The sequence below is a fragment of the Lithobates pipiens genome, unplaced genomic scaffold (genome assembly GCF_037356315.1).
Source record: "Lithobates pipiens isolate NorthernLeopardFrog02 unplaced genomic scaffold, aLitPip1_a1.2 Scaffold_3, whole genome shotgun sequence".
In the NCBI taxonomy this organism is placed as follows: domain Eukaryota; kingdom Metazoa; phylum Chordata; class Amphibia; order Anura; family Ranidae; genus Lithobates; species Lithobates pipiens.
The window spans coordinates 117114644-117142231 of NW_027507790.1; positions in this window are offsets into that span (position 1 = coordinate 117114644).

Consider the following 27588-nt stretch of genomic DNA (forward strand, 5'->3'; position numbering starts at 1 on the left):
GTCTGACTTCCGAAAGGGAGCAGTGGCAGACAAATACACCTTCAGAGCCCGAACAACGTCCAGAGTGTGAAGGGCCACCTCCTTAGGGTGTTTTGGCCTAGGACAGAGAGATGGTAACACAATGTCCTCATTAATGTGAAAAGCTGAGACTACCTTCGGTAGAAAAGACGGTTGCGGACGCAACACCACCTTATCCTTGTGGATAATCAGATAGGCCGACTTGCAAGACAAGGCCGCCAGTTCCAAAACCCTCCTGGCTGATGTGATGGCCACTAGAAAGACCACTTTCTGGAAAGACTCAACAGGGGAATCTCCCTGATATTTTCAAATGGCGGTTTTTGAAGCGCCGACAACACCATATTCAAATCCCATGGCGGTTACGGTGGACACACCGGAGGGATTACCCCCTGAACGAAGGTACTCACTAATAAGTGAGACACCAAGGGTCGCTAAAAAAAAGACAGCCAAGGCTGAGAAGTGCCCCTTAATGGTGCTTAGCGCCAATTTCTGGTCTACTACTTGCTGAAGAAACAGCAGGATCCTGGATATAGAAAGGGAGTGTGGATGCCATCCTTTCTCCTCACACATGGAGATGTAGGCCTTCCAGGTACAATGGTATATCTTTCGGGAAGAAAATTTTCATGCTCTTAACATAGTTGGAATCACCGAGTCCGACAGACCCCTGTTCCTCAACACCTGGCTCTCAATAACCCTGCTGTTAAAGCCAGCGATGGTAAAGCAGGGTGGAGAATCGGACATTGAGACAGAAGGTCCTCTCGCAACAGCAGTCGCCAGGGAGCGTCTGCCATCAGACGCACCAGGTCTGCGTACCAAGGACACTGGGGCCAATCTGGGGCAACCAGTATCACTGGGATCCCCTCAGCTTCCACTCTGCGAAGCAGGCGTGGTAACAGTTTCAGTGGAGGAAAGGCGTAGATCAGCTGGTACTGATCCCACGGAGCCACCAGCGCGTCTGACGTGTCTGCCCACAGATCTCTTGTCCTGGACACGAATCTTGGCACCTTACAATTGAGACGGGAGGCCAGAAGATCCACATCTGGTGTGCCCCACTTCAGGCACAGTAACCTGAATATCTCCGGAGGCAATGCCCATTCTCCTGGGTCCAGCATCTGTCAGATAGTCCGCCTGCCAGTTCTCCACTCCCTGGATGTAAATGGCTGACATGGCCAGTACGTGTCGCTCTGCCCACCGAAGTATGTGAGTGACCTCCCGTGCACCGGCTGAGCTTCTTGTTCCCCCTTGGTGATTGTTGTATGCCACCACAGTGGCATTGTCTGACTGGATCCTGATCGGAAGCCCTTGCAGTCTCATCGACCATGTGGAGAGTCACAGCCTGATCGCTCTCAATTCGAGCAGATTGATCAGCAACTTAGATTCTTCCGTCGAAAAGAGGCCCTGAGCCAAATGAACCCCCATCACTCCACTCCAGCCAGATAGACTGGCGTCCGTTGTGATCACTGTCCACTTCAGAGGTAGGAACGATTTTCCGGACTGAATCACCGGGGACCTCAACCACCAGATCAGTGAGTCTCTGACTGACTGACTCACCTGGATCTGTCGATCCAGGGACAATTGAAGATTTTTGTCAAAATCTCCTTCTGCAGGACTCTGGTGTGGAACTGGGCATAAGGTACTGCCTCGAAGGAGGCTAACATGAGTCCCAGTACTCGCATGCAAAAGCGGAGCGACGACCACTTGCAGTTCATAAGCAGTTTTACCGCGGATCTGAGAGGCTGCAGTTTGTCTGAAGGGAGAAACACTCTTACTTCCATGGAGTCCAGCAGCAAGCCTAGGTACTCCAGATGCTGGGTCAGTACAATCATCGACTTTTTCAGGTTCAACAGCCACCCAAATTCTTGCAGGGTCTGCATGGTGAGCGCCACATCCTCCTCTAATTCTGAGGCGGAAGATGCCCTCAGGAGGAGATGGTCTCGGTATCCCACGATTGTGATCCCACATTTCCGTAGCAACGCCAAAACTGGAGCCAATACCTTGGTAAAGACTCGGGGGTGGGGGGGCTGATGCCAGACCAAAAGGAAGAGCCACAAACTGGTAGTGTGCTTCCCTGACTGCAAACCACAGAAATTTTTGATGCCGAAGGTACGCATCCTGGATGTCTAAGGACGCCAGGGAGTCCCCTTGATGGAGTGCAGCAACCACTGAGCGAACTGATTCCATTCAGAACCTCTGTACTTTTACAAAGTGATTGAGGGCTTTTAGGTCCAAGATTGGACGTACTCCTTCCTTCTTGGGAACCACAAACAGATTTGAGTAGAATCCCTGGAAGTGTTCCGATTCCGGAACAGGTACAACTACCCCGTGATTCAGCAGGTCCCTTACTGCCCCCAAGAGGGCCTCCCGGTGAGCCGGGGATACGGGTATGCTGGAGGGGAAGAATCTGTTTGGCGCCCAAGAGAGAAACTCTATCTTGTAGCCTGTGGAAATCAGATTGCAGACTCATTAGTTGGATAACCGAGAGGACCACCGGCTGCAAACTTCCAAAGGCGACCCCCCACACGAGAAATGGGTGGGGGCAAACATTCATGCGATAGCACTTTTATTCGCAGGCTTGGTAGGCTTGCGGTTCCAGGGAAGTTTTTGACCGTCCGTGGTCGTCCTGTCGGGCTGGGGATGTTTTGTCGAAGCTCCGGGCAGATGAAAAAGCCGCTTGTGAGTGGAAAAAGAGGGCACTTGCCTATGGCGTGGCTCCTTAGCCTTCCTGGCCTGTGGGAGTAGAGTACTCTTACCATTTTTAATAATGTCATCCAAGGAGGCTCCAAAGAGCCTGTCGCCAAGGAAGGGAAGATCCGTCAGGGCTTTTTTGGATGCCTGCTCCGCAGATCAGCATTTTAGCCAGATGAGGCGCCTCAGCACCACATCTGACACTGAAGCCCTGGATAACAGGGAGAGTATCCAGGTCCGCATCACAGACGTACTTAAGGCTTTGCACTAGTTAATCTGCTAGTTCCATGCAGACGGGAGAAGCCTGTTCTCCCAATTCACGGTGCAACAGTTTTGCCCACTCAGTGTCTGCGACACAAGTGTGGATGCCAGTACTGGTCGCATGGTTGACCCCACAACCGTAAACAAAGAACGAGCCACTGCCTCGGCCTTCCTGTCCGTGGGATCCTTAAATGCAGGAGTCCCCTCTACTGGGATCGTGGTTACTTTGTTTAACCTGGATACTGGGGGTCCATGACCTTTTTGAGAAGGCTCTCCTCAAAGGGGTAGCACACCGCCATGTATTTGGGGACCGAAAAAGGTCCGTTGTGGGTGACCCCATTCCTTGTAAATTAACTTGTCAAAATAAGTCAGATGCGGGAACACCTTAGGTGAACGTGCTGGCTTGCGGGACCCAAAAGGGACTGGTATATCAGCAGAGGGATCCGCTGGCTCCTGAATCTTCAGGGTACCACACACAGCTGTGATAAGTGCTCCAACAAGCACTTTGTCGCACCCGGACCCGGACGGAGACTCATCCTCACTGTCCGAACGGTCCTGGTCAGTGTCGTCTGACAAGACAGAGCAGGGGTCACCAGCCCCAGCAGGACCTGAGTCTGCGTCAGAGCTCTCCCCAGAGGAAGGGGGGCCGGGGCCGCTTTGTTGCACCTTTCTTCCTACGGACCTCCTCCATCTTGGCAATGGACGAATTGAGGACTGCCGTCAGGGTGTCCATGGGTACTGCATTGTCTACAGGTGACCCGGTTGCAATTGCCTGGATTTCAGGGGAAGAAACACCAGTTTCTGACGCCATGCTGACCATACCCTGTCTGCCACCCGAAGGGGACTTAGGACAGTGACATTCCCACCCTCCTTGCTGCTGCAGGCTGAGGGGCTCTTTCCTGCTGGACTCACCACCCTGGGGAGTTCTGCGCTATCCCACAAGCAGTGCCTGTAGTCCCTGTGGGCTCCCAGGTGCAGAGGAAACAAAAGCTGTATCGGCAGCGGCGGCAAATAGCACCAAACCGCTCTGAAATGTGCTCAGGCTTCAATAAAATGGCCGCCCAGTGTCCAGTACAAAGATATAAAACACAGGGAAATGGCTGTGAGAGCACAGGAGCACATGCTGCTGCTAGAGAAACACTGAAAAAACGTGTTCAGGCTTCCAGAAAATGTCCGCCAGTGTCCTGTATAGGAGATCACTAGGAAAATGGCCGCTGAAGCCCAGGAAAGCATGCTGCCCTTGCCCACACCTAAAATGGCTGCCAGGCAGCTCCATGAGGCACAGGAAGAAAACGATGGCAGTGAACTCAGCACCGTACAAGACATCAGCAAAACCTCACAGACACCTTCCAGGGGCATGAAGCACAGGACCCAGGACACCGCTAGGCAGCGCAGCCCCCCAACCCAGATGAGAGCCCCCCGGAGAGCCCATGTATAGGCACACACACACACGCTCAGCAACCACATGCCGCATCTCCCCAGAAAGAGGGGAGGGAAGATAGGGACAGGGGAGAGAAGAGAGGGAGGTGAGGGACCCCCGAATCGACCTCCCAAGGAATGCCCAGCTGCTCAGCCCCCCGAGGCAGGGAGAGCTGTACTTACCAGTCCTGAAGAGCTGGGAGACATTCCATCACAGACCCACTCACTGATCAGTACAGGGTGGCTGCTGGCCCGGCATACTGTGACGCAGACATCAACAGCCCGGTCATATGTATGCCCCGGAGCATAAAAGCTCACCGACCACCTCTGGAGCTGAGGTTTCGTCCTGGCCTGCCAAGCACGTAGTTGCATCACGCTCGATGGCCAGACTGGGGAGACTACAAGGATCCAGTCTGTCCCCCAGCCGGCTGTTGATAGTAGACCACAGGATTATTCATCTTGTGCAAAGATCACGCTTCTGCATAAAAAAGCAGGGAACGACGGGCCCGCAGGGTTCCTAGGTCCTTCTCCTTCACTAGGCAAAATAAAACTGAGGTCTGTCTGGCAGACTGGAGGGTTGTTGCCAAAGGGACTGCCCTCTGGGCGGAACTAAGAGTTCTGAGTGTTGTGTTACAACTAATGCCTAGTATCTCCTAGTAATAGGGCAAACAACCCAATGGCTAAGAGAGGAGCTGTGTCGGTCGGTGAATATAAGAGAAAACTGTCTTTTTTAGTTTGTTTTTTTCAAAGTGTTTTTTTGTTTTGTTTTTTCAGAAAAATTGGAAAAAAGAAGCATGGAATATGTTCTTCTACAATTATAAGTAATATACCTATGACATGGTATTCAAACTATATAACATGAAGATCTTAATGAAAGATTTCCAAGACTTTATGTAAAGTCTTTAATTATTGTAAGTTCTCTCAGCTGAAGACAAGAATGCAGTTCAAGTGACACTGTACTTCTCAATGCAGTTCTGCCACTGGGGGGCACTTCAGGGGAAAGGCTCTAGTTTAGTTTGCTTGTGGGCTCCATCTTGCACCTCACTTTTTACAGTTGGGTGAGGCGTTACAGTAGATGATAGTTTCTGTCCTCTCTGGTCTTAATTAACAGGTAAGAGAGTAAATTTGTCTGACAAATTAGTTTATCTTTTTTAACCTATAAATGATTTATATTAATGTTCTTCACCCTCACAGCATAATGTTTACCTATAGTCTGGTCAGTAAATTGTTTTTTCTTTTCCTCCTTTCAGTAAAATGGTGAGACCAATATGTAGAGTTGGGAAACATTTCCACAGTGCAATTTCTACTGACAGCAAAGCTGCAATTTTCAAATATTGTGAGAAGAAATCTTCTTTTACAAATGCTACAAGGATGACAAAATGCACCCTTGAATGCCAGAGATGTCCTAAAGACATTAAAAATACTTTATGGAATTAAATGGCGAGGAGCATAATGAAAGTGCAAGTAGCTTTTCCCACCAGAATTCTTATTCTAGAAACACTCTTTCTGCTGTTTCTGGATCATCACAAAGCAATTCTTCAGTATCTTTAAAGCGGAACTTCGCTCAAAAGGGGAAGTGTCAGTGGTTTGCCTGCACCTCCCTTCCCCTTAATAATTGGCACTTTTTTGGGAGGAAGAGCCTGTACCCGATTTTGACTGGTACCCACTCACACTTTCGCTCATATCGCCTAGGCGACCCGAGGAGAAGTTCACCCCATCCTTTGCCCAAACACTTCTGGGACACCTCACATGTCCCAGGAGGCTGGAGGATCATTCACAGTGTGTAGCACAGCTAACGCATGCGCAGTAGAAGCCGGCTGTGAAGCTGCAAATTAGGAAGCCGGTGCCTGGACCCTAAGCCCATTGAATCGGCTTGGATGAAAACAATGCTGGATCCCTGGACAGGTAAGTGTCCTTATATTAAAAATCAGCAGCTCCAGTATTTGTAGCTGCTGACTTTCATTTTTTGGGGGGAGAGATAGGAGCTCCTCTTTAATTAAGGACTGTCTCACAAAAATACCCAATACCTTCATTTATAGATAAAATTGCACAAATAAGGAGAAAATTGATCAAGCTCTTGCAAGAGCAATATGTGCTTCTTCATCAGTATTGTCAATAACTGAAAATGCATATTGACAGGAAGCTTTTTTAATTATTATGAAGGAAAGGGAAGTGGTTAACTGTTCTCATGTCTAATTGAAATGTTCTTAACATATACAGTCCTTGTTATTCCATTTGTAAGAAAAAAATAAAATGTTAAAAGCAAGTTTATGTTATTTACTGAATAAGCTATACTTTTGTTTCAAGCATATTACTGCACATTACTGCATTGCACATTTCCAGTGTAACAAAATTACTTTCAATTTTAAAACTACTCCACGCTTATTTTTTTTGTAATTTTTTGAAAAATGTCAATTTATTCAGAAATGTTTTTTTTCCCATGTCTCCAACATGTCCTGAAATTTTACAATGTTATATAATACTCTATTTTTACACTGACCTGTGTCCTTACAACTAAGTATCTCAGTAAATTTGTATAACCAAAAATCTACTTATGGAACAAATATTATATACTCCGTTGCCCCAGTGACAGTGTCCTATAGGACGAAACAAGCTGAGCAGAGCTACTGCTGTGACATCATTACGCCTGCCAAGGCATTGATCAGTATACACTGTTGCGGAGATGCTTTTTTAACACTTGTGAGTAGCTTTCTTATCTTAATAAAAGTTTTGTTTTTAATATTACACCATGAGAGATCTTCTCCCTCTTGCTTGTCATTGACATAATCTCAGGTTGGCTTACTCTATGATGGGTCACTGCTGCTGGAGAAATGAGCTATATTTGAAATACTAGGAAGCTATCATTCATCAATCAATCCATTTGAGTTTTCTCCCTAAAAGGCACAGCCAGACCTCCTTCTTATTAATATCTGAGGATCTGATAAGCAGTTTGCGACTGTTGGTGTTCAAAAAGTGGTAAAGAGTTTATTCATCTGTGGGATTATTTGGACTTTGGTATTGGCACAAGATTTCCTTTGGTTATGGATTTTGCCCTTTCTTATCATTGGGGACTAATAATTAAGTTGTTTCCTTGAGCACATAAAGTATATGATTTTTTAATGAATTACTTATGAATTTGATTTACTTATTTATTTAATAATAATTGTTTCATGGGTATGCACATGCACTTTTTTTGGCAACTCAACACAATTGTACAACCCAAATGAAACAAATACACACAGATACTACTAGAATATGCTATTTCCAATTAATTTCTAATTGTATTTAAACAAATGTATGTATTCTTTTTCAGTTAAGCTGATGCTGTCTAAACCACCCCCAATTCCCAAGACACTCTACACCAGAGATATCTTCTAAACAGCTATGCCCATCTCCAGATATTTCATAAATACTGTTTTGTTATGCCCAGCCTCCAGCTAGTTACTTTACTCTATAAATATCTCTGACCTTTTTTGGCTCAGTATCAACTGAAGAACTCTATGCCAGGATCACCTGCTTACTCACTACATTTGATATTAATTATGATTAATCATAAAAAAATAATAATAATTTGCAAGCTTGCCATAAATATAATATAATTCCTATTGTTGAATTATTATTTTAGAATAATCTAACAACTAATCTAATCTAACAACATTACTGGTATCTCTTTACTCAACCCAACCTAGTCTTTTATATTTTAATTTAAAAAAATTGATATTATTTTGTGGTTTCTGCAAAACAAATAATTTGAGAGTATTTTTTTACTGAAGCTATAGATTGAATAAACAGTAACATCAATTTTGTGTGATGTAAGAAATTGCAAATGCTATAAATTTATTCTACAGGGTCTCTATTATGGGAAAATACATTGGGGTTTAAGTAAAAAAAATGTGCCACGTGAATGTCTCAGCATTTGCATGAAAGTGACAAATAATGTCCGGAATGTTTGTAATATGTGTGAAATGTCAGTTTCTGTTGCCTTTTTACAGACTGAATATAATATTCTCTTAAGCAAAAAAAAGCCATAGAACATTCAACAATAAGAGTTAAAGAGCATTTGACTGATAAAGAAAATAGCCTAATACTTTAGGCTAAGGATATTGTACCAGAAAAAGAAATATAATGAGATCTCTTCACTGGGTACAATGTTTGTAAACAGATTTATTCATTGTTTGGGGTTGATTTACTAAAGGTGAAAGAAAGAAAGAATCTTGTGCAGCTGTGCATGATAGCCAATCAGCTTCTAATTTCAGCTTGTTAAATTAGGCTTTGCCAATAAAACCTGAAAGCTGATTGGTTTCTATGAGTGCCACCAGATTTTGCACTCTCCAGCTTTAGTAAATTACCCCCAGTGTGAAAAAAATGGCATACGGTCCCTCCAAAAGTCATATCAGGCCCCTCTTGTGTAGAATGGATTTTAAGGAGAAATCTATGAAAACTAAAAATAAGGGCTGGGTTCCCACCAAGTTCTATGCTAGTCCCTTTGGGGGTTTAATTACTAAAGCTGGAGAGTGCAAAATCTGTCTCACTTCTGCAGAGAAACCAATCAGCTTCCAGGTTTTATTTCTTAATAAGCTTAATTGAACAAGTGAGATTAAACTATACCCTTATTACACTATACCCTTACCCAAGCATGCAGCCTGTGGCCCCCTTTTGAACGGCACTAAGCTGCATGCCCTCAACATTGAGGGGTACCTTGCCAAGGGCCCCTTCACTTGACACCAGCCAAATAACATCTCTGGGTCCCTGCCTCCAAAGCAAACTGTGGGGTGGTTTCTTCTGGATGACAATCACCGACCAAGTGATGTAATTGGTAAAATTTGGTCAATGATGTCACCTGGGAGACTTCTCTCCTTAGTTTACTTTACCAGCAAGAACCATGAGATGTAATTTAGTGGGAGCCAAGTGATGAGTTTGAACATGTTGAAGGGTGGCAGGTTTCTGCATCGTTGGATGACATGATTGATGGTTAAAGGAGTAGTTAAGATTCTGACAAGCTCCCCTGCCTGCAGACCCCCACAACCACCTGACCAGGATTGTGGAGAAGAGGCCCCTCAGCTCATTAACACAGGGATAAAGTGCTTTGCTAGGGGGTTGCCACTGGCAAGGTATGCTCTCATGTTGAGGACATCTTTTATGGTTCAGGAGGAAAAGTGCATGCTCACCCCGCCCCCGTCCCCCCTTTCCTCAGATAATGGTCTAGTATGAATTTATTTTGGGGGGGGGGCATAGGATTTTTCTTCTTTTGTTAGCTGAATGTGCCAGGCAGTCACTGATTGTTAGGACGCCATCAGGTGCCACAACCAGGAGAGTCGCTCTGTCAAACACCCATTCGTTTTTCTTTTTGCACAGGAGTCTCCCCCGTTTTTCCCCCCTTGTGATCAAATGATTGATGCCCATAATATTAGACTATTTCTCTGTTGGTGAATTCTTATAGCTGATTGTTTTTAACAGCCGTTTTCTCTCAATTGTTTTTATATATAGACCACATAATGTTTTGGAGGTTTAAATGAATCTTTAGGCTTAAAATGTGTATTTTACAATGTGTGCAAAACATGTCTCTGGAAGTAAAAGAGTTGAAGCTGGATATTTCAGCCAAAGCTGGTCTTGTTATTTTCTCTTTTAATGGACTCCTAATTTTTATCTTTTTGTTTTTGTCTGGAGTTCTGGTTCAAAAAAAATCAGGAGGGAGATAGTAGCAAACCCAAGGAGAACAGAAACTATAACAAGAAAAACTTGCTGATTGACTCTCCAAGGGATATACTGAGACAGCCAGTAAATCAGCCCACCAGTCCACTTGAAATACCCTTAACTCTTTTTTAAAGCAATATAGATATATTTTTATATATATATATATATATATATATATATATATATATATATATATATATATATATATATATATATATATATATATATATATATATATATATATATATATATATATATATATAAAACATCCATCACTGTCTGCATGCTTCTTTATAAATTAAATAATTACATTTACCCCATTCAGATCGATTTTAGCACAATAGCTGCTATCCAAGCCTATGACATTCTGTCATAGAGTCCTAACCTGTAGATGCAACTGGTAACTGTGAAATATTCAAAAGTGGTATTTATTGATTACCTAATCAAAAAGAAATAGAAAAAAAAAATACCTTGGGTAATGAAAGTTATGAAAAAGATAGTAAACTAGCCCTGAAAAATAATTCCATTGCTATTTGTTACCAAAAAAATGTTAAAAGTTTAGAAACTCACATTGATTTGATACAGTTATAACTCTTAAAAAGGCAGACTTTAAATATAGCACCCAAGGAAGGTCCATTGCATAAAAATATTTGTTTATATATTATTATATCATTTTGTTTAGTGTGAGAAGTAGCATCAAAAGGTAGAGCTTTAAGGACTCAGCCACTCCATTTCTTCTACTTTTTAAAGCCTTTTTGTGCACACTTTTATTAAAAGAGAGTTCCAGAGAGCACAAAACATGAGTTTTCCCTCACAGGGATTTTCAGCATTTATCTTCCATCCAAACAAATGAACATTCAGCCACCATGCTTATACATGCAGCCACCCTGCTCTAGCCCTACCCTTTAGGCCTTTGTTTTCCTCCCACAGACCATCTTCCTATACAACTCTGTGCACACAGCTAGCAGCCCCTTGCTGCACTGGCTCCCACCTCTCTCCTAGGTTGAGGTCACCTGACTCCTGGGCAATGACTTCCTGTCTGCTGGATTGGAGCCCAGAACAATGGTCAGGTCACCACGCTCACTTTGAAATTTCAAGGCTTCCAGTCCCAAAACGGACTTGTCAGTTTCCTCTCCATGACACAAGCTCACTGGAGCCCCTCAACCCAACTGGTTGAGAATTCTGGGTCATAACCTCTTTCTAGACTCTGACAGGGCAACACTCTGCCACATTATATATGTATTATTACAGAATATTAAAATTCAAAGTAAATATTGAAAACAATATACTAAAAATCCTTGAGGCACCTATCTGTCCTAGGCAAAAATGGATTAACAGAACTATATTTTATTTTTATTAGATCATATGCAAATATACAGACACTATGAGAGAAGCATTCTCCATAATGGTTGTCACCATAAAGAAGTGGATAAATCCATAAAGATAATAATAAATGTAGTATATTATTACAACTCCAAAGTAGTTCAGAGACACTCACGGTTCTTGAAACTGAGATAATTCAAAACTGAAACATTTATATCATTTTTAACTAATGACACCACCAAGCTTCTTATTCACTCCCTGGTCATCTCTCGTATCGACTACTGCAACTCCCTCCTCATTGGATTACCTTTACATAGACTATCCCCCTTCAGTCCATAATGAATGCCACTGCCAGACTCATACACCTTAACAGCCATTCAGTGTCCTCCACCCCTCTCTGCCAATCCCTCTACTGGCTTCCACTCACCCAACGAATAAAATTCAAAGTACTAACAATAATTTACAAAGCCATCCATAACTCTGCCCCTAGTTACATCACTAACCTAGTCCCAAAATACCAACCAAGCCGCTCTCTTCGGTCATCCCAAGACTTCCTGCTCTCTAGCTCCCTTGTCACCTCCTCCCATGCTCGCCTCCAGGATTTCTCCAGAGCTTCTCCCATCATTTGAGAGGGGAGAGATAATAATAGTAAAGGGAGGAAAGGAGAGGATAAGGGTAGTAAAGGTGAAGCTGCAGCAAACACCTGTGTGGGTCAAACCGTGTCCAAAAAATGTATACTATAGCAGAGAATGGTGTTGCGCTGCTTAGAGGGGATAGATCTACTAAAAAACAGTAATATGCAATTTATCTTATGTAAATAAACCATAAATAAATCTACCATAAAAATGTGTAAAGCCAAAAGTGTACAAACCAACAACAATTAGAAAATTTAAGATAACTGATGGTGATTAGGGATGAGCCGAACACCCCCCGTTTCGGTTCGCACCAGAACTTTCGAACGGACCCCAAATTCGTACGAACTTTAGAACCCCATTGAAGTCTATAGGACTCGAACGTTCGAAATTAAAAGTGCTAATTTTAACGGCTAATATGCAAGATACTGTCCTAAAAAGGGTTTGGGGACCTGGCTCCTGCCCCAGGGGACATGGGTCAATGCCTAAAATGTTTTTAAAAATGGCCATTTTGGCGGGAGCACTGATTTTAATGACGATTAAAGTGGGAAAAAAAAGTGAAATATTCCTTTAAATATGGTGCCTAGGGGGTGTCTGTAGTATGCCTGTGAAGTGTCACGTGTTTCCCATGTTTAGAACAGTCCCTGCACAAAATGACATTTAACGGAAATAACGTCATTTAAAGCTCCTTGCGGTTTTAATGTTATATCTGCTTCCTGCAATATGGTTGAAAATCATTGAGAAAAATGGCATGGGTAGCCCTCCCTGCCCATTACCAGCCCCTTTGGGTCTTGTACGCATATTAAGGGGAACCCCGTACTCATATTAAAAAAAGGAAATGCGTGTGGCCCCCAGGCCCTACATATTCAGAACAGCAGTATACAGGCGGTGCAAACAAGACAGGGACTGTGTAGGTTTGTTGTGTTAAGTTGAATCTGTTTGTAATTTTCAACTGGTACATTTTTAAAGTGTAGCTCCAGTCAAAAAAACTATTTTTAAGCTTTTTGGAAAACATAGAGAAGGGTTATCACCCCTGTATAATTTGTTTTGTCGTCCATCTTTTTTCATCTCACTTGCTGTTGTCTCCTTCCGTTTGCAAGTAGGAGATGTTTGTAAGTTGGATGTTTGAAAGTAGGGGCCTGCCCTATATGCTCTGCAGAAATGGCGGAACAAGGTGTTGGTTTTGCCACAACATTGTAAGCCTTAAAAAGAGACTCTTGGTGGGCGCTGGAACGCCCTGCTGTGAACGATTATATCAAGAATTGTAATTACATGCCATTGTTGAACAGTGGTAGAAAAATTGACCTTTGGTGGTTGTGGTGCTGGTGCCACAACACTATAAGTCCTCACCGTTACTCTGGGTGGGCACAGGAAGGGGCCCTCCTGTGAAATATTATATCAAGAATTGTAATTACATGTCCCTGTTAAACAGGGGCAGAAAAATTGGGCCTTAGGCACTGGTGCTGGTGCCACCACACTGCAACCTCTCCCATATACTCTAGTTTTATTGCAGAAATTAGCCCTGCTGCAAAGCATTGCATCAAAAATTGTACTTAAATGCCCCTGTTAAACAGGGGCAGAAAAATTGGGCCTTAGGCACTGGTGCTGGTGCCAAGACACTGCAACCTCTCCCATATACTCTTGTTTTATTGCTGGAATTAGCCCTGCTGCAAAGCATTGCATCAAAAATTGTAATTAAACGCCCCTGTTAAACAGGGGCAGAAAAATTGGGCCTTAGGTACTGGTGCTGGTGCCCCCACACTGCAACCTCTCCCATATACTCTTGTTTTATTGCAGGAATTAGCCCTGCTGCAAAGCATTGCATCAAAAATTGTAAATAAACGCCCCTGTTAAACAGGGGCAGAAAAATTGGGCCTTAGGCACTGGTGCTGGTGCCACGACACTGCAACCTCTCCCATATACTCTTGTTTTATTGCAGGAATTAGCCCTGCTGCAAAGCATTGCATCAAAAATTGTACTTAAACGCCCCTGTTAAAAAGGGGCAGAAAAATTGGGCCTTAGGCACTGGTGCTGGTGCCACGACACTGCAACCTCTCCCATATACTCTTGCTTTATTGCAGGAATTAGCCCTGCTGCAAAGCATTGCATCAAAAATTGTACTTAAATGCCCCTGTTAAACAGGGGAAGAAAAATTAGGCCTTAGGCACTGGTACTGGTGCCACGACACTGCAACCTCTCCCATATACTCTTGTTTTATTGCAGGAATTAGCCCTGCTGCAAAGCATTGCATCAAAAACTGTAATTAAACACCCCTGTTAAACAAGGGCAGAAAAATTGGGCCTTAGGCACTGGTGCTGGTGCCACGACACTGCAACCCTTCCCATATACTCTTGTTTTATTGCAGGAATTAGCCCTGCTGCAAAGCATTGCATCAAAAATTGTAATTAAACGCCCCTGTTAAACAGGGGCAGAAAAATTGGGCTGATGGCATCACCCAGAACCAGAAATGTTCTTCCAACATATCAGCGGAGGAGGAAGAGGATAGACAATCAACATAACAGGACAGTCACTCAGCATCAGCATAGGCAGTCTTGAAGGGATGTGATATTTCAAAAAAAATTATTCGGTTACATCAGCTTCAGGTGCTTGGTAGCTGTGGGTTATCCAAGACTGATTCATCTTGATGAAGGTCAGTCGATCAACTGATTCGGTGGACAGGCGCACCCTGTGATCGGAAACAAAGCCACCAGCAGCACTGAAGGTGCGTTCCGAAAGAACGCTGGATGCAGGACAGGCCAGTAGCTTAATTGCACACTGTGCAAGCTCTGGCCAGTGATCCATCCTCAAGACCCAGTAAGCAAGAGGATTTTCGGTGGGAAAGGTGTCCAAGTCTGACCTTGCCCCTAGGTATTCCTGCACCATGTAAATCAGACGCTGGCGATGGTTGCTGGAACCGATCATACCTTGGGGCTGCGGACTAAAAAATTGTCTGAAAGCATCAGTCAGACGGCCACCTTCTCCACCGCTCCTTCTGACCGATGCCTCAGCAACACATTGTCCAGGACCAGGAGTTTGTAACCTCCCAGTCTCTGGGAACGCGTTGCACAGACCTTTCTGCAAGGCCTCCCGGAGATGTCTCATCCTCTGCTCCCTCTGCGATGGCAAGATAAGGTCGGCAACCTTACCCTTGTACCGTGGATCAAGGAGAGTGGCCAGCCAGTAATGGTCCCTCTCCTTGATCCGAAGAATACGAGGATCCTTTCGCAGGCTTTGCAGGATCAGGGAGGCCATGCAGCGTAGGTTAGCTGAGGCATTCGGTCAGGAGTCCTCTGGGTCACTAAGGACAACATGATCCGCAGCTACCTCCTCCCAGCCACGTACAAGTCCACGTGTTTCTTGGGACTGTAAATCATCCCTACAAGACTGCTGCTGCTGCTGATGCTGAGTGCCAGCCTCCACCTCCATGCTGACACAATCATCCTCCTCCTCCTCTTCCTCCTCTTCATCCTCTTCCTGTGTGATGGGTGGCACAGCAGGAACACTGTCTGAATAAAGGGGGCCTTGAGAGGCAAGGAAGTCCTCCTCTTCCTGCCTCTGTTCTGCCTCAAGTGCCCTGTCCATTATTCCACGCAGCGTATGCTCCAAGAGGTGGACAAGAGGCACAGTGTCACTGATGCATGCACTGTCACTGCTCAACATCCTTGTGGCATCCTCAAACGGTGACAGGACAGTGCATGCATCCCTGATCATGCCCCACTGGCGTGGTGAGAAAAAACCAAGCTCCCCTGACCCTGTCCTGGTGCCGTAGTCGCACAGGTACTCATTGATGGCCCTCTGCTGCATGTGCAGCCGCTGCAGCATGGCCGACGTTGAGTTCCACCTGGTGGGAATGTCACATATAAGGCGGTTCTTGGGCAGGTTCAACTCCTTTTGGAGCTCAGCCAGCCAAGCACAGGCATTAAATGATCGGTGGAAATGCACACAGACTTTCCTGGTCTGCTTCAGGACATCCTGTAAGCCCGGGTACCTGCCCAAGAACCGCTGCACCACCAGGTTAAGGACGTGAGCTACACAGGGCACATGGGTCAGTTGTCCCTGTCGGAGGGCGGAGAGGAGGTTGGTGCCATTGTCGCAAACCACCATTCCTGGCTTAAGCTGGCATGGCATCAACCACCTCTCGGCCTGCCCCTGCAGAGCTGACAAAACATCCGCCCCAGTGTGGCTCCTGTCCCCCAAACAAACCAGCGCAAGCACGGCATGGCATCGTTTTGCCTGCGTACTTGCGTAGCCCCTGGAACGCCTACGGAGCACCGCTGGTTCCTAGGACAGAGCACTGGAAGAGGCCATGGAGGAAGAAGAAGAGGAGGGGTGGAGGAGAGAGGTGTGTCACAACCAATAGTAGCATTTTGGAGGCGTGGTGGCGGAACAACCTCCAACACTAGTGCACCTTGTCCTGCATCCTTTCCAGCTGCCAGAAGAGTGACCCAATGGCCCGTGAAAGACAGGTAACGTCCCTGTCCATGCCTGCTGGACCATGAGTCAGCGGTAATATGCACCTTACCGCTGACCGCCCTGTCCAGCGAGGCAAGGACATTGCCTTCCACATGCCGGTAGAGAGCCGGAATCGCCTTCCATGAGAAAAAGTGGCGTTTGGGGACCTGCCACTGAGGAACCGCACATTGTACAAACTCACGGAAGGGGGCCGAGTCTACCAACTGAAAAGGCAGCAGTTGAAGTGCTAGCAATTTAGCCAAGCTAGCATTCAACCATTGGGCATGTGGATGGCTGGGAGTGAACTTCTTTCGCTGCTCCAGCAGCTGGGGCAGGGACATTTGCCTGCTATAATCGGACGTGGGTGTACTGCTAGCAGAGTGCCCGCAAGCACTTGGCTATGACACACCTAATTCTACACCTTCATTCCTCTTAGAGCAGGTTTCAGAGAGGACTGAAGGTCTAGTGGGGTTGGAGATGCCAGCTGATGAGGAGCAAGGAGAGGTCCGCTTTGTTCTTTGGTGTGGGTCTTTGAGGTACGCTTGCCAACGAGCTGCATGGCAGGTCAACATATGTCTGGTCAAGCATGTGGTGCCCAAGCGGCTGATGTTTTGGCCACGCGAGATACGCTTGAGACATATGTTGCAAATAGCAGCGGTGCGATCTGATGCACTCGTCTCAAAAAAGGCCCACACCAAAGAACTTTTAGAATAACGCGCAGAGGCAGCGCCCTGCACAGGCGGAGCTCTGCGGTGTGATTCAGTCGGTGTGCTGCCCCTAAGCTGGCCCCTGGAGGGCTTTCTGCCTCGTTGGACATGTGCCTCCTCCTCCTTCTCCTCCTCCTCCTCCTCTCTCCTACCAGGCACCCACGTGGAGTCAGTGCCCTCATCATCCCCTCCCTCTTCATCACTGTAGCAAACCTGGCAGTATGCTGCAGCTTGTGGAACATGACTGCCAGATTGCTGTCCTTCTTGAGCATCCCCTATCTCTGCATTCACGCTACTGCCTTCCTCTAGCGGAGTGTCATCATCAGAGCCTACAAAACACTGGGCATCCTCCTGGAGCATGTACCCAACACTGTGCTCAAAGAGTTCAGGAGACTCCTCAGGTAGACGTGGTGGGTCTAGGGAAGGAGTCACTGATGATGACATTGAGACGAGGGAAGACGATGCGTTGGCAGCTGCTTTGCTAGTACCCTGAGACTGGGTGAGAGAGGATGAGGAGAATGAAGAGGGCTTGGTCATCCACTCTACCAAGTCGTTAGCATGTTGCGGCTCAACATGTCCAGCTGCCGAAAAGAAGGACAAGCGTGTCCCATGGCCACGTGCTGATGACAATGCACCACGTCCACGACCAGCACTGTTGTCTCTAGACACAGAGCCTGCTTGCCCTCTTTTATCGGCTCACGCCTGTCTGCCTCTCCTTGCTGGCCTTCCAGACATGGTAATGGCCTGAAGGGAGTTGGGTAAAACAGCAGTTGGGTAGTGTATATTGTGCTGGAGGCACACAACACCCACTAACTCCTGCAGATGCCTTTATTATAGAACACCAGAGATAAAGGGGTATACTGTACTGGAGTCACACAACACCCACTAAGCCCTGCAGATGGCTCTATTAGAGAACAGCAATAAAGGGTAGATACAGGTGTATATTGTGCTGGAGGCACACAACACCCACTGACTCCTGTAGATGCCTTTATTATAGAACACCAGAGATAAAGGGGTATACTGTACTGGAGTCACACAACACCCACTAAGCCCTGCAGATGGCTCTATTAGAGAACAGCAATAAGGGGTAGATACAGGTGTATATTGTGCTGGAGGCACAAAACACCCAATAACTCCTTTATTATAGAACACCAGAGATAAAGGGGTATATACAGATGTATACTGTGCTGTGCTGGAGGCACACACAACTTCCAATAACTCCTGCAGATGGCTCAAATAGAGAAGAGCTATGTAGGTGGATATAGCGGTGTGTACTGGGTGCAGAGCACGCAGACAGCATGCACAAGCTCCTAACACTACTGACTGCAAGCTCTATTATAAAAGATAGATTACTAGCTATATAGGTGAGGTGAATATAGCGGTGTATACTGCGGTCAGGGCACGCAGACAACAACCACTATAGAAAAGCAAGATCGAAAATCGGCCAATAACAATCGGTGTATACTGTGTTGAAGGTACACAGAACACCCACTAACTGCTTCAGACGCCAACACACTACACAAGGCCGCCGCGCTGGCGGCCTTATATAGTGTGGGGCATGCACTACACAGCCTGAGCTATGATTGGCCACAGGCATCCTGCCTGTGGCCAATCATGGCTCTCCTCGCTGCTGGCGCTGTGATTGGCCAAGCATGCGGGGTCACAGTGCATGCTTGGCCAATCATGAGCCAGCAATGCACTGCACCATCGCAGTGCATTGTGGGCCGTGAGCGCCACACGAATTTGAAGTGAACGGCCCATAACGTTTGGAATTCGCCGAATGGGCGAACAGCCGATGTTCGAGTCGAACGTATGTTCGACTCGAACACGAAGCTCATCCCTAATGGTGATAATCTTGAATCATAAAGTGAATAGATACTATAGGCAATAATCCTTATATCTATGGTATGGTGATATTAAAGTGCTCCATGCAAAACAAAGCCCATGTAATAATATCATAAACAGGAATATAAGATGTGCAAGTCTCCTTCTAATACAGTGCTAGATACTGCTACATATATCTCAAAGGGTTCATGTGCAAAGTATGTGAAAAAAACCAAACAGAGTATATATATATATATATATATATATATATATATATATATATATATAAATCTAACAATCATGCAAAGTAGTATTTAGTCCATATATATCCACCAATTGTTTTGGTAATCCAGTGATGCTTATAGTTTGCATTTGGGAAAAATCTTCCAGGATGCAGGATCAATACATATATCTGCCACTAATCCTCATATGAACCAAATTTGCGTATGTGCAAAACAACCTATAAAAGTGCAAGTGCTTTCAAGTGCAAAATTGTTTGATGTGCCAAATATTCCACTTGTACAACCGTGTCCTTATCCTCTTCGCGCCACACCACACCAGTAAGTATGAGCCCCTGATGAAGTCACGTGGTTGTGACGTCACGTGTAGGGACGGGATAGGCGTTCTAAACTGATACAGGCAATATGAGCTCGGTGCTCATCGGAGATTGGCACTGCTGGTTTGTTTTTATGTGAGTACCTTTTTTACTAATAAACGCATTTGTGGATCTAAAATATACTACACCATGTGGCACTCCTCCTTCCTTTGAGCTGTTCCTGCTGCTGCTTAGAAACAAAGATGGATATAGCCCACCCTGAGGGTCCAGGTTTATTCATTACCAAGGACAAGGAGAAGAAAAAGAAGACAGTATACTTATATGCGGTTACCTCTTTACCGCAAGGTAAGGGGCCATTGCTTACTGGTATGGTGTGACAGGAAGAAGATAAGGACACAGTTGCACAAGTGGAATATTTGGCACATCAAACAATTTTGCACTTGAAAGCACTTGCACTTTTATATGTTGTTTTGCACATATGGAAATTTGGTTCATATAAGGATTAGTGGCAGATATATGTATTGATCCTGCATCCTGGAGAAGGTTTCCCAAATACAAACTATAAGCATCACTGGATTACCATATCAACCGCTCTATAGCCGAAAGACGGCTGCAGAGCGGACGCCAATTGCCAGAAGGCCGTCCCTGGACGACCTCCTGTTTACTTCCGCAATGCGCACTCCCGCGAGCGCGCATCGGGGAAGTTCTGTGCTGGCCGTGTCCCCCGGACACAGCCAGTCACAGATCACTGTAAACGGCCAATTACAGCGGCCATTTACAGCGGCCGTTTACAGCGTGATCGGCGTGCCCAATCAGAGATGATCTCATATGTAAACATATGAGATCATCTATCAGCGCCGCTCTCCCTCCTCACACAGACAGCGTGTGAGGAGGGAGAGAGGAACGGCTGCAGCGGTCGTAAGTAAAATATCTCCCCAGTGTGCCATCTGTCCCCAGTGTGCCACCTGTCCCCAGTGTGCCACCTGTCATTGCCATCTGTCCCCAGTGTGCCACCTGTCATTGCCATCTGTCCCCAGTTCCATTTGCCCCAGTGCCACCTGTCAGTGCCATTTGCCCCAATGCCACCTGTCAGTGCCGTCTGTCCCCAGTGCCATGTATAAGTGCCATCTGTCATCAGTGCCATGTATAATGCCATCTGCGATCAGTGCCATGTGTCATAAGTGCCACATAGTTCCATCTGTAATCAGTGCCATATCACTGTCACGTGTCATCAGTGCCACATATTAGTGCCATCTGTCATCAGTGCCACGTATCAGTGCCATCTCTCATCAGTGCCACCTGTCAGTGTCACGTGCCATCTGTTATCAGTGTCACGTGTCATCAATGCCACGTATCAGTGCCATCTGCCATCAGTGTCACGTGTCAGTGCCATGTATTAGTGCCATCTGTCATCAGTGCCACATATTAGTGCCATCTGTCATTGCCACGTATTAGTTCCATGTGTCATCAGTGCCACGTATTAGTGGCATCTGTCATCAGTGTCACATCAGTACCATGTGTCATCAGTGACACATATCAGTGCCATCTGTCATCAGTGCCATGTCAGTGTCACTGTCCTGGTGCTCCAGGGCCTTCAAAAGTGTAATAGGTAGTCAACAAGTTAGATGTGTAATTTATGCTCCTAAAACACCTGATGGCGCTCCCTGCATGTTGGGCCTCTCTATGTGGCCAGGCTGTGGAAAAGTCCCACACAGGTGGTATCATAATACTCAGGAGGAGTAGCAGAATTTATTTTGGGGCATTATTTGTGGTATATACATGCCATGTGAGAGAAATAACCTATTGAAATTACAATTTTGTGAAAAAAAATAAAATCTTAATTTTGCAAAGAATTATGGAAAAAAATGGCAACATCAAAAAGCTCACCATGCCTCTTACTAAATACCTTGGAATGTCTACTTTCAAAAAAGGGGTATTTGTACTTTGCTGGCTTGTTAGGGTCGCAAGAAATTAGATCGGCCACCAGTACATCAGATGTGATGAATTTTTTATGATTTGCACCACAGCTTTGTGCTAACTTTCACAAAGACCAAATAATATCCCCTAATTTGGGTTATTTGTACCAAAGATATGTAGCAGTATAAATTGTGGCCAAAATTCATGAAAAAAAAAAATAATTAGCAAAATTTTATCACAGAAACAAAGAAAAATTCGTTTTTTTATCAAAATTGTTGGCCTTTTTTCATTTATAGCGAAAAAAAACAAAAACCCAGAGGTGATCAAATACCACCAAAAGAAAGCTCTATTTGTGGGACAAAAAGGACAAAAAATTATTTGGTACAGTGTTACATGACTGAGTAAGGCCCCTTTCACACTACCGTTCCGTTCAGGCCCGCCTGTCAGTTTTTCGGATGCTCCATAGAGCTCTATGAAGCGTCGGATGTCAGCGGTGACATGTCCGCTGACATCTGACCCGCGCCGATCTGAGAAAGTGTGACGGAGGAAAAAGCTATTTTTCCATCCGTCATCGGATCGGATCGGGTGACGACGGACACTGCGGTCCGTCGTCATCCAATCTCCCATAGAGGAGAGCGGCGCTGTGACAGGTCCGTCCCTGCGCAGTGTGCAGAGACGGACCTGTCATCTTCCTGCTCAGCGGGGATCGGCGGAGCGATCCCTGCTGAGCAAGCGGATATCCACGGGGCAGATCATCACTGATCCGCCCCATGTGAAAGGACCCTAATTGTCATTCAAAGTGTGAGAGCACCGAAAGCTGAAAATTGGTCTGGTCACGAGGGGTGTTTAAGTGCCCAGTTGTCAAGTGGTTAAAATTATGCAAAAAGACTCTCACTCCTCTAGCTCCTCCTAAAAGGGCATTTAACCTTCCCCTCTAATGCATATAATTTCCTTGGGCTAGCTTTTGCTTTAGAAGGGGAGCGCTACATTCCATTCTCCAATGCTCTTGTCCCCCCCCCCCCCCCAATCCTTTGGATTTCCATGGGCTAACTTTTGATTTTAAAAGGTGAACTCCACACTCCACTTCATTCTCAAAAGGCTGTGAGCTGTCTTCACCAATCCAAACCACATCCTCTTTCTGAGCATACAACAGGGCCAGCTAGGAAAGGGGCGAGAAGAGGGATTACCCAACCCCTCCTGAATCAGACAAGGCCACATGCACTCAACATAGCTGGCTGCCTTTGGGGCATGCTGGGCTCAGCCCAATACCAAACACAAAGCACCTTGTACCCACTAGTTTACAGGGGCTTTCCACATTCCATAAATCCCCCTGTCTGCATCCCCCCACAACCCCAGTGTAGGGTTGTGTGGAAGAGGCCCTTGTCCCCCTGAATATGGGAATTAGGTGGTGGACTTTTGGGGTGCCCGAGCCCCTGCTGGCCCCAGGCATCCACCCTCTTTCATGGGCTGGCTTGCTGTGTGGTTGTTTAGGGGTTTGTTAGTGTGTGGGAGGGGCAATATTTTTTTAGTTTGGGGTGGTATTTTTCACGTGGGGGTTCTCATTTTAAGCCTTAACAGATCCAAATGGCCTTGTATGTATTGGGGGGCAGGCTATTTTTTGTTTTAAGCAATTTTGCATTTTTAAAGGCACTTCTTCTTGTTTCATTTTTGGGGTTGTCCAAATTAGTGACATTGATATATGTCCCCCAGGATGGGACCTGGGCCCCCATGCCCATTTTATGGTCAATAACAAGAATATAAGCCAGCCAAGTGGGGACTAGCAAAATTAACAAGTCAGTTCCCATAGACTGCAGTGGTATTTGTTGTATAACTTTTGCCCATGTTAGGCTCTTTCTTTGCCCCCCTGGACCGGGCTGTGCTTGTCTCATCTGTAATTTTGCAGCATGCTGGATGATGTTCTTAATCTTGGACAGGGGGTGACCTATTTTGTGCTAGCTGCATTTGCGTTGTTCTGGGCATGCTCATGGACTTTGGTTTTTTGCTGTGGCTTTTGGTGTATGAAATGCATTTGGGTTGGTCTGGGCATGCTCAGGGACTTTGGGTTTTTGTTGTGCTTTTTGTGTGTGAACAGCGCTTGGATTTTTCTGGGCATGCTCAGAGAGTGTGTTTTTTGGGTTAGAAATTTATGGACATCCTTAACAGGTGTACCCACTTTGAAGTCCTGTCTCTACATTGGGTGAACTTGTATTTTGTGTGTTTCATGGACTGTGCATGAGTTTTCAATTGCCTTATTAGCACACAAACCTATGTTATATAAAGCTTGCAGATAGCATTCTTTACCTTGCCCTGAAAAGAGGCAAGATTGCTTGATGGTGTGTGTGGCAAGAGAGTACATTTGGGTGCCCTTATAGAGTTTGTAACACATGTATTTTCTGTTTGTATTTTGTTTGTTATGTCTTTGCAAAACATATGTGTTTTAGAGTAAGTATTTTTTACGTTTGTTTCTTTTTTTTGGGGGGGGGGGGGATTTTTCACTGAAATATTTTTGATGTTGCAATCTGTGTTGTTTGTTTTACTGTAATTTAATTGGCTTTGCTGCATTATTAGGAAAATCTTGAGACTGTCCGTTTGGGAGCACAGTCCTTTTAACTCCTGTTAATTTCCTCTTCAAAATGGTCAGACCACAAAACCACATTCTGTTAGTGTCTCAAATTAACAAACATGTTTTTTGCTTTCCTTGCTCTTTCTATTGGTCAACAAAAAGTCCTGTTTTGTTGACCAATAAAATGTGTAGAACATTTTTATGCTTTATGTGTTTTGTTAATAATTTGTTTTACAGATGCATGCTCAGTCCAAGTAATTCATTTTACACTCTTACAATTTTCCCAGCTGTAGCTTAACTAAGCTGATTGGCATTGCAAAACACATGGAAATGCAATTATTTTAGTAAATATAAACTGCTAAATACCTTTTCTCATCAGTAGTATATAGCAGTCTTGTAACTTATATGAATGTCTGGCTTGTTAAGGCTTGTAGGAGGAGTTTTCATTCTCCCAAGATTGTCCTATGAGCATGCAGGACCCCTGACCCTCTGTCTGGACAGTTCTTATTGGCCCAGTACTGATTACATGCACTCTCCCAGAACAAAAAAACTCTAGCAATAAACACCAAATCTGCATCTGACCATCTGCAGCCTGTATCCTAGCTCTGTAAATATCAGAAAATATATTGGAGTCAGTGGAAAAAGGAGATGATCAGAAGAGACAGGTTAAAACAGTCTTTTTACACAATGCAGAGGATTAACCCCTTAGGTTCCCCAGTGAGTATAACAAGCTTTACTGCATATACAGACTGATTTTACTGTTGTGGGTTTAGTGATACTTTAAAGTTCTAGAAAAGTACTGGATGATCCCAGAAATCACATTTTTCACAATCATAGGTGAGATGAGCTAAACCATCCTGCTTTTGGTTTAAGCTGACTTTGGCAAACTTCAAAGCTATTCAGATGTCAAATTAAACCCCACTGAAATCAATGGGAGCCAAATCTAATAAAGAAGAAATAGAACAGAAAATAGTCAAGGTGTCATTCAAAAAATAACATGGGGCCAATGACCTGGGGAATATGTTGCAATGCAAAATAAAAAAAGGTTTAACGTTCCATTCAGCTGGGAGCAGTGATTTTTTTAATGCTTAAAGTGTAAAATTAACATGCATAATTCCTTTAAATAACATTCCTCGGTGGGGTAACCTAATCCTGCCTGTGAAAGGCACATCTCTTTGATATACAGAAAATGCTGCAGTACTGACATTTACAAAATAAAGTCTTTTAAATTGCTGGAAAATGACATTTCCCCACTGGCTTCTTTTAAAAGGAGTCTGAAGTGTAATGTAATTTGCTGACAATTTAAACTGTATCATTTATTTTTCTTTGTAAATGCCTTTTTTTCTGTAGTACATCCTACAGCAAGAATCCACACCACATTCTCCTAACATGAGGGTTACCTTGCCCCCAACTTGACAAAAACAAGGGCCTCCTCCCCAGTTCCACAACCCTGGAGCCCCCTACTCATTCACAAACAAATAAATGTAACCTAGAAATAAAAATACCTAAATGTTTGAAAGCCCTTTATTAAAATAATAAAAATCTCCCAAAAAGTCACCTGTAAATTCATCATCAATCATGAAGCCTGCCACCTGCCACCTGCCAACTTGCCCGAGCTGTCATAATCTATGAAATGGAAGGGGTGAGGATAGTGGTGACATCAGTGACCAAACATGTCCATGAACATATTTGGTCCATGTTATTTCCCAAATAGCCCAGTGGCCATGTATGGGCTGGAATGTGACCTCTATGCCCACCCCTTTGTTTATGTGATGGTGACATTGGCAGTTGCTAGGAACACGGATGGTGACAGCACCCACTGCTTCCTTAGCAATTAGTAACAGAAAGAAGCTGTCATATATAGAAGTGGTAGAAATATATAATGTATATGGGTCAGCTCCCACCGAACACACAGGGGCTAATTGGGCAAATGTTCAGGCATGCTCAAACAGTCAAAGTTTAGTCCAAACCTGGGTTCAGACAGGACCATTGGCTCGTCCCTAGTTTTAAGCAACACACATTTTCAGCAGAATCGTACATAAATTCAAAGGAGGGTTGTATAATCCTACACTCTGAAACAAGTTAAATAAAATCAAAGGAAGTTGTGGCATGAGCACAGATAGGTAATTAAAAGGAATGGAAATGATGAAATGAGTCGAAATAGGAGGATATTAGTCAAAGCCACAGCAAAGTTAGTATGTTGAATATTGTAGTAGTCTCAAATATACTGTGTATATTGTATACTTATACAGTATGTTATTAATATATACTTTTAATTTGAATATTATGTAAACAATAAAATATGTTTATTTTTATATACAGTATATAATATGCTATAATATGTTTAGGGATGATAGTACTTAAGACTTTGGCTGCATTCACCTGGGTTCATATCCTTTTAGTTGGATATAAAACTGATTTTATACAGTAAAATTTGTATTTTTGTTCTCTATTGAACAGTTAGTTATAAAGCATATGTTTAAACGTGTAAGCAGATATTAACCAATTTTTTTGCACATTATATTAATCCTCAGTTAGTGCTAAAGTTGTAGCAGGCTAAACAGATTATTATTTAGCAAATTCTTCTATTTTGACTGCCTTCCAAAATCCATCATGACTAGAGTGGATTATTTTTATTAACAAAAAAAATCAATTACATGTCCAGTTCTAACAGTGCTTATGAAAAATATCAAGGAAATCAGAAGTACACAATTTGGATAATGAGAGTGATAAATCACCTTATATGTGGTTTACAATAATGAAATGTGCATCAGGGATCAGTGTTAATATATACACAGAGTCTACTACAGTATGATAAAAACACTGAGCTTATCTTTTGAAAGTCAGCCAAAGTCTGGTCTTTGCCAACTATGCTTACAGATTTTATTCACTCTGGAGACTACAACTCATAGATATATACATAAATCATTATAAAGAGAATGCCTGGAGCAGTCAATAAAACTGTTTTATTTACATAGACTGAACCAGAAAACCAACACACCGTTTCCAAAGATTGTAACCTAGTCCTTACTTTCAGCAAATAAACAAGTGTGTATCAATGCACAAAGGATAAAAACATGATCAACTGTTAGAACAGGTTTTCTCAACTGGTAGAAGATGTGGCAATGCTGTGGGTGGAGAAGCCATAATGTGCTTGGGAGAAAAGATTTGGCTGGGCTCCTAGAGGTAGAGAAGTATTTCAGCATAGGGTAGTGATGTGTGTGCAAGGGACTGGCTACTGAGATGCTTGACAGTAGGGACAGTAACTTCCCTGCAGGTTGAATCTGCTAAAGAAGTATGGCCAGGAACCCAGGAAACCAGGTTGGAAATCAGAATCTGGAAATACTGCGCTGGTACAGACTCACATGTATGTAAAAAGCAAGGGAAGAGGAATAGTGCCACCAATTAAGTGTTGTAGTTTATTAGCTCTCATAAAAACAAAATTAATATGCACTCAGTGTGTGATCCAAAAAGCAGCATGCAATGCAACTCTACCAGATGACAACCTTTCCCCAGCCCAGGCACTTCTTCATGAAG